The 9,760-nt window shown below is 37.5% G+C and overlaps 1 pseudogene; it reads right to left on the reverse strand.

Moving 5' to 3' along the window:
- Positions 1–8,491: 8,491 nt before the first annotated feature.
- LOC126079724 (olfactory receptor 4C16-like) lies at positions 8,492–9,423 on the reverse strand (annotated as a pseudogene).
- Positions 9,424–9,760: the final 337 nt, after the last annotated feature.

Genomic DNA, 9,760 nt, shown 5'->3' on the forward strand with positions numbered 1-9,760 from the left:
AGATGTATTTTTGAGCATGATATTAATTGCACAAAAATAATCATAATGTGATAACTGGTATGTTAAAAAAAACTATATAGGATGCTACATAGTGTCTATGACACCTATGTGCTTATTAATGTATTGGAAAAAATATGGAAAGATATCTTTGCCTCTGGGGAATAAAGGGAGTGATGGACAAAGGAAATTTTAGTGGTGTAAATATTCTGATTTCTCTATTAGGAGATTATATTCCAATATTGTTGTTGTTGCTGTTAGGTGCCATAGAGTGAGTTCCAGCTCCTAGCATCCCTATGCACTACAGAACAAAACACTGCCCAGTCCTGCACCATCCCCACCATCTTTGGTATGTTTGAGCTCGTTGTGTGATTCCATCTCATTGAGGGTCTTTCTCTTTTTCGCTGACCCTGTACTTTACCAAGCATGAAGTCCTTCTGCAGGGACTGGTACCTCCTGATAACATGTCCAAAGTACATGAGGTGAAGTCTCTCATCCTCGATTCTAAGCAGCATTCAGGCTGTAATTCTCCTAAAACAGATTTGGTCATTTGCTTCTTTTCATAAGGTTTTCGCTGGTCTTTTTTTTTTTTTTTTTAATTTGATTGCCAGATCCTTCCTCCTATTTTGTCTAAGTCTGGAAGTTCTGCTGAAACCTGTCTACCGTGGATGATCCTGCTGGTATTTGAGATACCGGTGGCATAACTTCCAGAGGAAGACCTCAATGAGATGGTCTGACACAGTGGCTGAAACGATGGGCTCAAGTATAGCAACAATTTTCAGGATGGCACAGGGCCAGGCAGTGTTTCTTTCTGTTGTACATAGCATGGCTGTGAGTCATCAGAAACTCAACATTACCAACAACAACAAACTCCAGCACCACAGCAACACACAAACCACCACAGTACAATAAACTGACAGTTAATCAAAAATTATTTTTAAATTTATTGATTTTAATATCATTTAAAGAGAATGTGTTATGTACTGAATATAATTACACAATTTGTTCTTCCTTAGTTACCATATTATTTCCTCAATTACTTCAGTAAATGTATACATAGATGCTATTCTTTAACCATTACATTTCATGAGTTGCCATTATTTGAATTCCAGATGCATATAAAATGTAAATATAACTGTCCAGATAACGTTCTCATCACCCATTCTTCTGCAAGAAGATATTTGAGAAAAGGAAACCTGGGGGAAAAATATATTTGTGTGTGTATACATATATATATGTAGAGAGAGAGAGAGGGAGAGAAAGAGCCAAGGTGGCACAGTGTATAAGACCTCAGCTGATAATCAAAAGATCAGCAGTTTGAATCCACCAGCAGCTCCTTAGAAACACTTTGGGGTAGTTCTACCCCATCCTATAGAGTCCCTTTGAGTCAGAATTCACTCAATGGCAATTTATTTATATGTGTTTATATGTATGTATACATATACATATATAAAATATATATATGTCAGAAACCCTGGTAGCATAGTAGTTAAGAGCTACAGCTGCTAACCAAAACGTCGGCAGTTTGAATTCACCAGGTGCTCCTTGGAAACCATATGGGGCACTTCTACCGTGTCCTGTAGGGTTGCTATGAGTCAGAATCAACTCGATGGCAATGGGTTTTAAATGTATGTGTATATGTATAAATATAAATCTATGTATGTATGTATATATGTATGTATACAGAACAACACAGGAAGCTTCTAAAGCAGATGGAAAGAATACACAGAGTCACTTCACCTAAAAGAATTGGTCGACATTCCGTCATTTCAGGAGGTAAGAAAAGATGGTACTGAAGGAAGAAATCCAAGTTGCACTGAAGACATTGGTGAAAAACAAGGCTCCAGGAATTGATGGAATACAAATTGAGTCGTTTCAACAAATAGATGTATTGCTGGAGGTACCCACTTGTCTGTGCTAAGAAATTTGGAAGAAGCTCCCAGTCCAACTGACTGGAAGAGATCCATATGTATGCTTCTTCCCAAGAAAGATGATCCAACCAAATGAAAATTATCTGACAATATCATTAATATCACATGCAAGTAAAATTTTCCAAAGATCATTCAAAAAAGGTTGCAGCAGTACATTAACAGGCAACTGCCAGAAATTCAGACCATCTCAAGAATAGATTTGACCCCTTGAATGCTTATGACTACAACCAAAGAGCAGATGAGTTGTGGAATGATGTCAAGGACATCATGCATGAAGAAAGCAAGAGATAATTAAAAAGACAGGAGAGAAAGAAAATATCTAGATGATGTCAGAAACTTGCTCCTGAACATCAAGTAGCAAAATCAAAAGGAAAAAAATTATGAAGTAAAAGAGCTGAATAGAAGACTTCAAAGGGCAGCTAGAAAAGACAAAGCAAAGTATTATGATGATATGTGGGAAGACCTGGAGATAGAAACCAAAAGGGGAGAACACACTCAGCATTTCTCAAGCTGGAAGAATTGAAGAAAAAATTCAGTTTTCGAGTTCAGATACTGAGGGATTCTGTGGGGAAAATATTAAATGAAGCAGGAAGCATCAACAGAAGATGAAAAGAATACAGGGTCACTATGCCGAAAAGAATTGGTGCACATTCAAACATTTCAGGAGTAACATATGATCAGGAATCAATGGTACTGAAGGAAGAAGTCCAAGCAGCACTGGAGGCATTGGAGAAAAACAAGGTTCTGGGAATTGATGGAACACCAATTGAGATATTTCAACAAACAGATGCAGTCTCGAGAGTGCTCACTCATCTATGCCAAGAAACTGGCAAGAGAGCTACCTGACCAACCAACTGGAAGAGATCTACATGTATGCACATTCCAGAGAAAGGTGATCCAACTAAATGGGGAAATTATCAAACAATATCATTAAACATGCAAGCAAAATTTTTCTACAGGTCATTCAAAAATGGCTGCAGCAGTATATTGACGGGAAATTTCCAGAAGTTCAAGCCAGATTAAGAAGAGAACATGGAACCAGGGATATTATTGCTGATGTCAGATGGATCCTGGCTGAAACCAGAGAATGCCAGAAAGACGTTTACGTGTGTTTCATTGACTATGCTAAGGCATTGGACTGTGTGGACCTTAACAGATTATGGATTACATTGCAGAGAATGGGGATTCCAGAACACTTAGTTGTGCCTAAGAGGCAGTCGTTGGGACAGAACAAGGGGATAAAGTCAGGAAAGGTGTGTGTCAGGGTTGTATCCTTTCATTACTCTTATTCAATCTGTATGATGAACAATCAACCTGAGAAACAGGAGTATATGAAGAAAAACAGGGCACCAGGATTGGTGGAAGACTCATTAACAACCTGCCTTATGCAGACGACACAACCTTGATTGCTGAAAATGAAGAGGACTCGAAGCACTTACTGATGATCAAAGACCAGAGCCTTCAGTATGGATAACACCTCAACATAAAGAAAATAAAAATCCTCACAACTGGACCAGTAACCAATATCATGATGAATGGAGAAAAGATTGATGTTGTCAAGGATTTCTTTTTACTAGGATCCGTAACCAACACCCATGGAAAGAGCAGTCAAGAAACCAAAAGACACATTGCATTGCATTAGGTATATCTGTTGTAAAAGACCTCTTTAGAGTATTGAAAAGCAAAGATGTCACCTTGAAGACTAAGGTGCACCTCACCCAAGCCATGGTTTTTTCAGTTGCCTCATATGCATGTGAAAGCTGGATGATGAATAAAGAAGACAAAAGAAGAATTGATGCCTTTGAATTGTGATGTTGGTGAAGAATATGGAATACACCATGGGCTGCCAAAAAACTAACAAGTTTGCCTTGGAAGGAGTTCAACCAGAATGCTTCTTAGAAGCAAGGATGGTGAGACTACGTCTCACATACTTTGGAAATGTTATCAGGAGCGCTCTGTCAGTGGAGAAGGACATTATGCTTGGTAAAGTAACGGTTCAGTGAAAAAGAGGAAGACCCTCAATGAGATGGATTGACACAGTGGTTGCAACAATGGGCACAAGCCTAGCAACAATTGTGAGGATGGAGCAGGACCGGGGAGTGTTTTGTTCTGTTGTGCATAGGGTCACCTTAAGTGGAAATCAACTCGGCTGTACCTAACAAGAAGAGCAACACTACCCACCATACATACAATAGAAATCCCTGTTTGCTTTAACTTTGAAGACAGATTTCCATTGACCTCTTCCAGTTCACTAACCCTGTCATTCTGCCTGGAAGCAGAAACTCAAATTATATTTAAAGGTGAGGAAATGAAACAGCTCTTTGGAATCGCTAAATATGTGGGCAGACTTTTATATTTTGAAACATAACCCGAAGGTAATCAGGCAATATGATAATGGCTACACATTTTCTCCTGAAAAAAAAAAAAAAAACCTTCCCCTTCTACTTGGGATATGCACATTGTAGTGAGGTGTTAATAAGGTAGTGTGTGCTTGGCTGCTGGAATTCTGGGAACAGCAAGAGGAAAAGACTCCACGGTTCACTATGCAGAATTTAATTCTTATATGTGCAGCTGCATGCTTCCTCATTTTCCTCCAGTTATGTCAGAAATCTTCTAGCGCAATTCCTGTCTATCTATTGATCAATACGTTAAAAAAAAAATTGTCCTGCAGTTGATTCTGATTCATGGTGATCTCACGTGTTTCAAAGCAGAACTGTGCTCCACAGGGTTTTCAGTGGCTGTGATCTTTTGGAAGTAGACCTAGGCTTTTCTTCCAAGGCTCCTCTGGATGCACTCAAACATCCAATCTTTTGGTTAATAGCCAAGCACTTAACCATTTGCACCACCCAGAGGTTGCACCTGGAGCTATAACCACATGAATATTTCTCAATGGAAGAAATCTTAAGAAACTATTTATACTGATTATCTGTTTACATAAGGATGAGAAAGAGATAGATTTTTTTCATTTCATACTTTTTTGAAGTTTGTGGATTTTCAAAACTTATGCATGATTTTTTCATGTTTCTTGTAAATAATATCACATAGATAGTGAAATTATATACTGTATTTTCTTCTTTTTGTGTGTTTTTATTACAGAAAAGAAAACCATAAATTCATATTTAAAGAAAAAGAACAGCATTTTCTGGTGTTAAATGTTGCAAGCTATCCATAAAAATGTATTTCCCCTCTCTTCTAAATTCTCATTAAAATAAAAGTAAAAATGAAGATTACATGTAAGTCTACGAGAACAACAATGAAAAATAGGAAACATCAGTAGCTTAGAGTTTCAGGCATTTTTCAAAACATAATTTTCAGTACCTGCCTTAACAGAATGGAGAAAGTTAGAATCATTTGAGGAAGGATAGAGGAAAAAGCAAGTTAGCTCACCTGGAAAGCTCCTGAAATGCTACGAGCTTGAAGCGGCAGTTTCCACAGAATACAGTGGTAAAATGTGCAGTCATGATTGGAGAATTATTTTATTTTCCTACTCTATATTACGTATAATCAGGAAACACCCTTCTACCTTTGGGGCTCAGGTTTCAGCAGAGCTTCTAGACTAAGATTAGGAAGAAAGGCTAACTATTTCTGAAAATCAGTCAGTGAAAACCTTATGGATCACACAAGGTATTGTCTGACTTGCACAATTTGGACATTAGGGTGGATCAATAGCCAGAAGAGAATATCATGTTTGGTGAAGCAGAGGGAAAGCAAGGATGAGAAAAGACCCTCAGTGAAATGGCTTGGCACAATAGCCACAATGATGGACTCGAACATGCTGGTGATTGTGAAGATGAAGCAGGACCAGGCAATATTTTGTTCTGCTGTACATAAAGTCTACATGGGTGGAATAAATTCAGCAGCAGCTAAGTATCTCTACTCTCTACTATCAGGTTGGCTGCTTATGGGTGATGGAATATATGGTAATATCAGTAAAATCTGAAATCATGAGAACAATCTCACGCTTCTGTTGTTCATGAATAAATATTATGTCCTAGGCAATGTTTGTGGGATATCCTGTCAGTTTATGACCTAGTCTGTGAACCCTCAAACACTGTGTTGTTGGAGGCACTGTAAAGACAGAAAGCACAATCTACATCCGAAGTATTTATAATTTATATCCGTGTATGAAGACTTTATCATTTCCAGTAAGTTTTTAGATTTAAGGTCACATACCAAATTATAGTTGCTAATTATCTAACTTTAAAATAGGAAGATTATCCTGCATTATCCAGATGAGATCACTGTAATCACAAGCATCCTTAAAGGTAGAAAAGAGAGGCAAAAGAGAGAGAAGATGTGGTAATGGAAGATTTGTCAAAGATACGCAATGTGGTTAACTTTGAAGATTCATGAAGGAGATCATGAGCCAGGACAAGTGGGTGACATCTAGAATCTGGAAAAGCCTAGAGCCTGTAAAAGAAACACAACCATACTGACACCTTGATTTTAGCCCAGTGACAACTATGTCAGACTTCCAACCCAGAGAACTTAAGATAATAAATTTAGGGTGTTTTAAACCATTACATTTGTGGTAATTTGTTACAGCAGCACTAGAAACCTAACACAACACCTTAAAGCATATACTTTAAAGAGCCAGCTCTGGATGCCCTTGGCACAACATCAGATTGCAAATCAACAGTGAGTGCCTTCATGTCAAAATTTTTTCAATCTCCAGACTTATATTCTGTCCTCCTATGCTAACATCTTCAAGATTAGTTCCCGTAGTAAACTGTTTCCCCACTTCTCACCGCAGGTATTAGCTAGGTACTGCAATTCCTTCGTGTAAATCATTTCTAAAAGAATGAGGGTTGTACATTCCTGCCTTGGCTTACCTGAGAATTGTCCCTGGTTAGTTGTTTGGAAGTAATAAGGGATATAGGACAAAGCTCTGGATGATAACAAATATCATCGCAAGACAACAGTTCATGTGAGATAACTGTGTGGGATTGAGGCAAGGAAGACTGTTCTTCACTCACATGGGAGAGCTAACCCAGAGTATTCAGAATAATTTTAGGGTTCATTGTCTTCACCATTCCTCACAAAGATTGTCATATTTTGACTCTCAGAATTTTATTCTTTCACTATCAGGCCACTGATATCAACAAATGAAGTTCATTTAAGCTGCACCTTCAGTCTTCTTTGCAGTTCTGCCACTTTTTTTTAAATTAAATCCTGTCACTGATCTAGAGCACAATCTCTCTCTGGAGCAGATGTGGTGACATTGGTAGCAGGGGCTCTATATTGAGTGCATGTCCTGGAGACATAATAGATGGAGTGTTTCTGGGTAGGCATCTAATCTGAATCCAATACACACTTCTTTTTTCTTTTTATCTTTTCCTTACCTTGAAATAGAAGAAAACACCAGCTAAAACTCTCAGAATTGTAATATACTACTATGCCAACCTTTCAGTAGCAGAAAAACTATAGCTTCTATAATCAATAATAAACTACTTGTATCAGATTTCACCTTCAAATTCAGATAACCTAAAAAAAAATCAGTTATGTGTATTTGTCACGATAGTTCATGGTAGAATCCGCAGCTTTCCACGTCCACACAGAAAAGTAGATGTTCATTTTCTCAAGGTAAAGAAATGCTAAAGCTCTTGGTACAATAAAATTGGAACAAATTTAATAGATGTAATACGATTTAGTACAAAAAAAAATAGAAATAGTAGAATCAAATAAACACAAATACTCATTTTAATTTTCTTTATTGATAAAAATACAAACAAGAAATTAAATTGAAGTTAGGATTTTCATGATCATATAATTGGAGACTGTGGTGTTAAATGGATAGTGATGAATCTTGGTTTCCATCTCCACTGCAGAAATGTACTTTTCATATAAACATTTCAATCTCTCTAGTCAAGTTATTCTCTTCTCTGGATTATATTGAAAACTCACAAAATTTTTTTGTGACAACATATTTCTGTTTCAAAGCCCAAAAATACTCCTGTGGGTTATCCATCCAGTTTCAAAAAAAAAAGAAAACAAAATCTACTAGGCTGAGAATATAAGCAAATTGAGTGCAAACTATAACAACAATGAAAAAAATAATCAAACGAACAAAAAATCCATTGACATTGAGTTGATTCTGCTTCATGGCAACTCCATGTTTTACAGAGAATGGTTCCACAGGTTTTTTGTCTATCATCTTTATGGAAACAGCTTCACCAGGTCTTTCTTTCTTAGCTCTCCTGGGTGGTTTAAACTGTAAACCTTATTTTAATATTCCAGAAACACCAGAAAATGTGAAGAAGGAGAGGGAAAGCACCAGACCAAAACCACAAGTCATTGTAAGCATCAAGGAAAGGCAGAGAGAAGTGGTGAAAAAACTATGACAATGGACCTTATATACCTGATTGTACCTTGTGTTTTTCTTCCTCTACATGAAATTGACTCAACTTTAACAAGTGAATGTTTTCATGTTGCTTATTTTCCTGAAGGAGTTAGCTGACATTTCCCCAGATAGGATTCCATTAAATCCACAATAAGAAGGTAATATTCTCTTTTGAATTCTCCTAGGTCAATCAAAATTTTGGAAAAGGGTTTGAAACTTCTATTCATCTTTGGTCATCTGAGATAAGTTTTTTCCTCCATAGCTTCCTCATGGCATTTTTCACCTCAGCATTTCTCAGCGTATAAATCAGCGGGTTAATCAAAGGTGTTCCAAACATATAAAACACAGTTATCATCTTATCCATGGGGAAGGTTGTTGTGGGACGTGTGTATATAAACATACAAGGACCAAAGAAAAATATCACTACGATGATATGGGAGATGCAGGTGGAAAGGGCATTTTTCCTCCCTTCAGCACTGTGGTTTCTCAGAGAATGCAAGATGATAACATAGGAGAATATCAGCATGACAAAACTCACTGTGCAAATGGCCCCACTATTGGACACCAGCAGCAGATTTGTCACATAGGTGTCTGTACAGGCAAGTTTCAGCAAGGGCTGCAAGTCACATAAATAGTGATCAATCACATTGGGACCACAGAAAGGTAAACTCAAGGCCAGAGAAATTTGAGCTAAAGAATGCACACAGGCCCCTACCCAGGCTACAGCTACAACACACTGCAGACTTGCAGGTTCGTGATGCTCATGTAGTGCAGGGGTTTACAGATGGCCATATAGCGGTCAACGGCCATCAGGATAAGGATAAAGATCTCCAGGCAGCCAAAGAAATGTAATGAAAAGACTTGGATCTTGCACTCACTGAAAGAGATAGGGCTATTCTTCAGAAGCGTATCCATAATCATTCTAGGGGCCATGGGAGTAGAGAAGTGGGTGTCAGATAAGGATAAATGGAAAAGGAAGAAGTACATTGGACTCCCAAGTGTCTGGCTGGTCTTGATGGTAACAATAATCAATGAGTTACCAAACAATGTCCCTATGTAGGAAAGCAAGAAAAAGGCAAACACTGTTTTCTTTTTAACAGGATCTTGTGTCAACCCAAGCAGAATGAACTCAGTCACGTTATTATTCAACAGCATGATTTCATGAATGAGGAGAAGGCACAAGTGTGAAATGGTTTATCTGAAAAAAAAAAAAAAGGGATTAATGTATGGTGCTATGCAACAGTGTGAAATATTTAATGCAAATTAATTTGTGGTGCTATGTGATGTTATGGGATATCATGAGCAAAAATAAATATTCCACATCAGGGACATTCTAGCTGTTGTTTCTTAATGAGTCATGTCACCTCTTTGTTCCTCAATTTTTAAGGACCTCCTCATAATGTCTTGTTTACACATATATATGTGTATTACATATTTGTTATGCATACTTATGTAAACGTATATTAGTGATAAGTATATAATAAACCAAAAG

This window comes from Elephas maximus, chromosome 7, assembly GCF_024166365.1.
Source record: "Elephas maximus indicus isolate mEleMax1 chromosome 7, mEleMax1 primary haplotype, whole genome shotgun sequence".
NCBI classification, from domain to species: Eukaryota; Metazoa; Chordata; class Mammalia; order Proboscidea; family Elephantidae; genus Elephas; species Elephas maximus.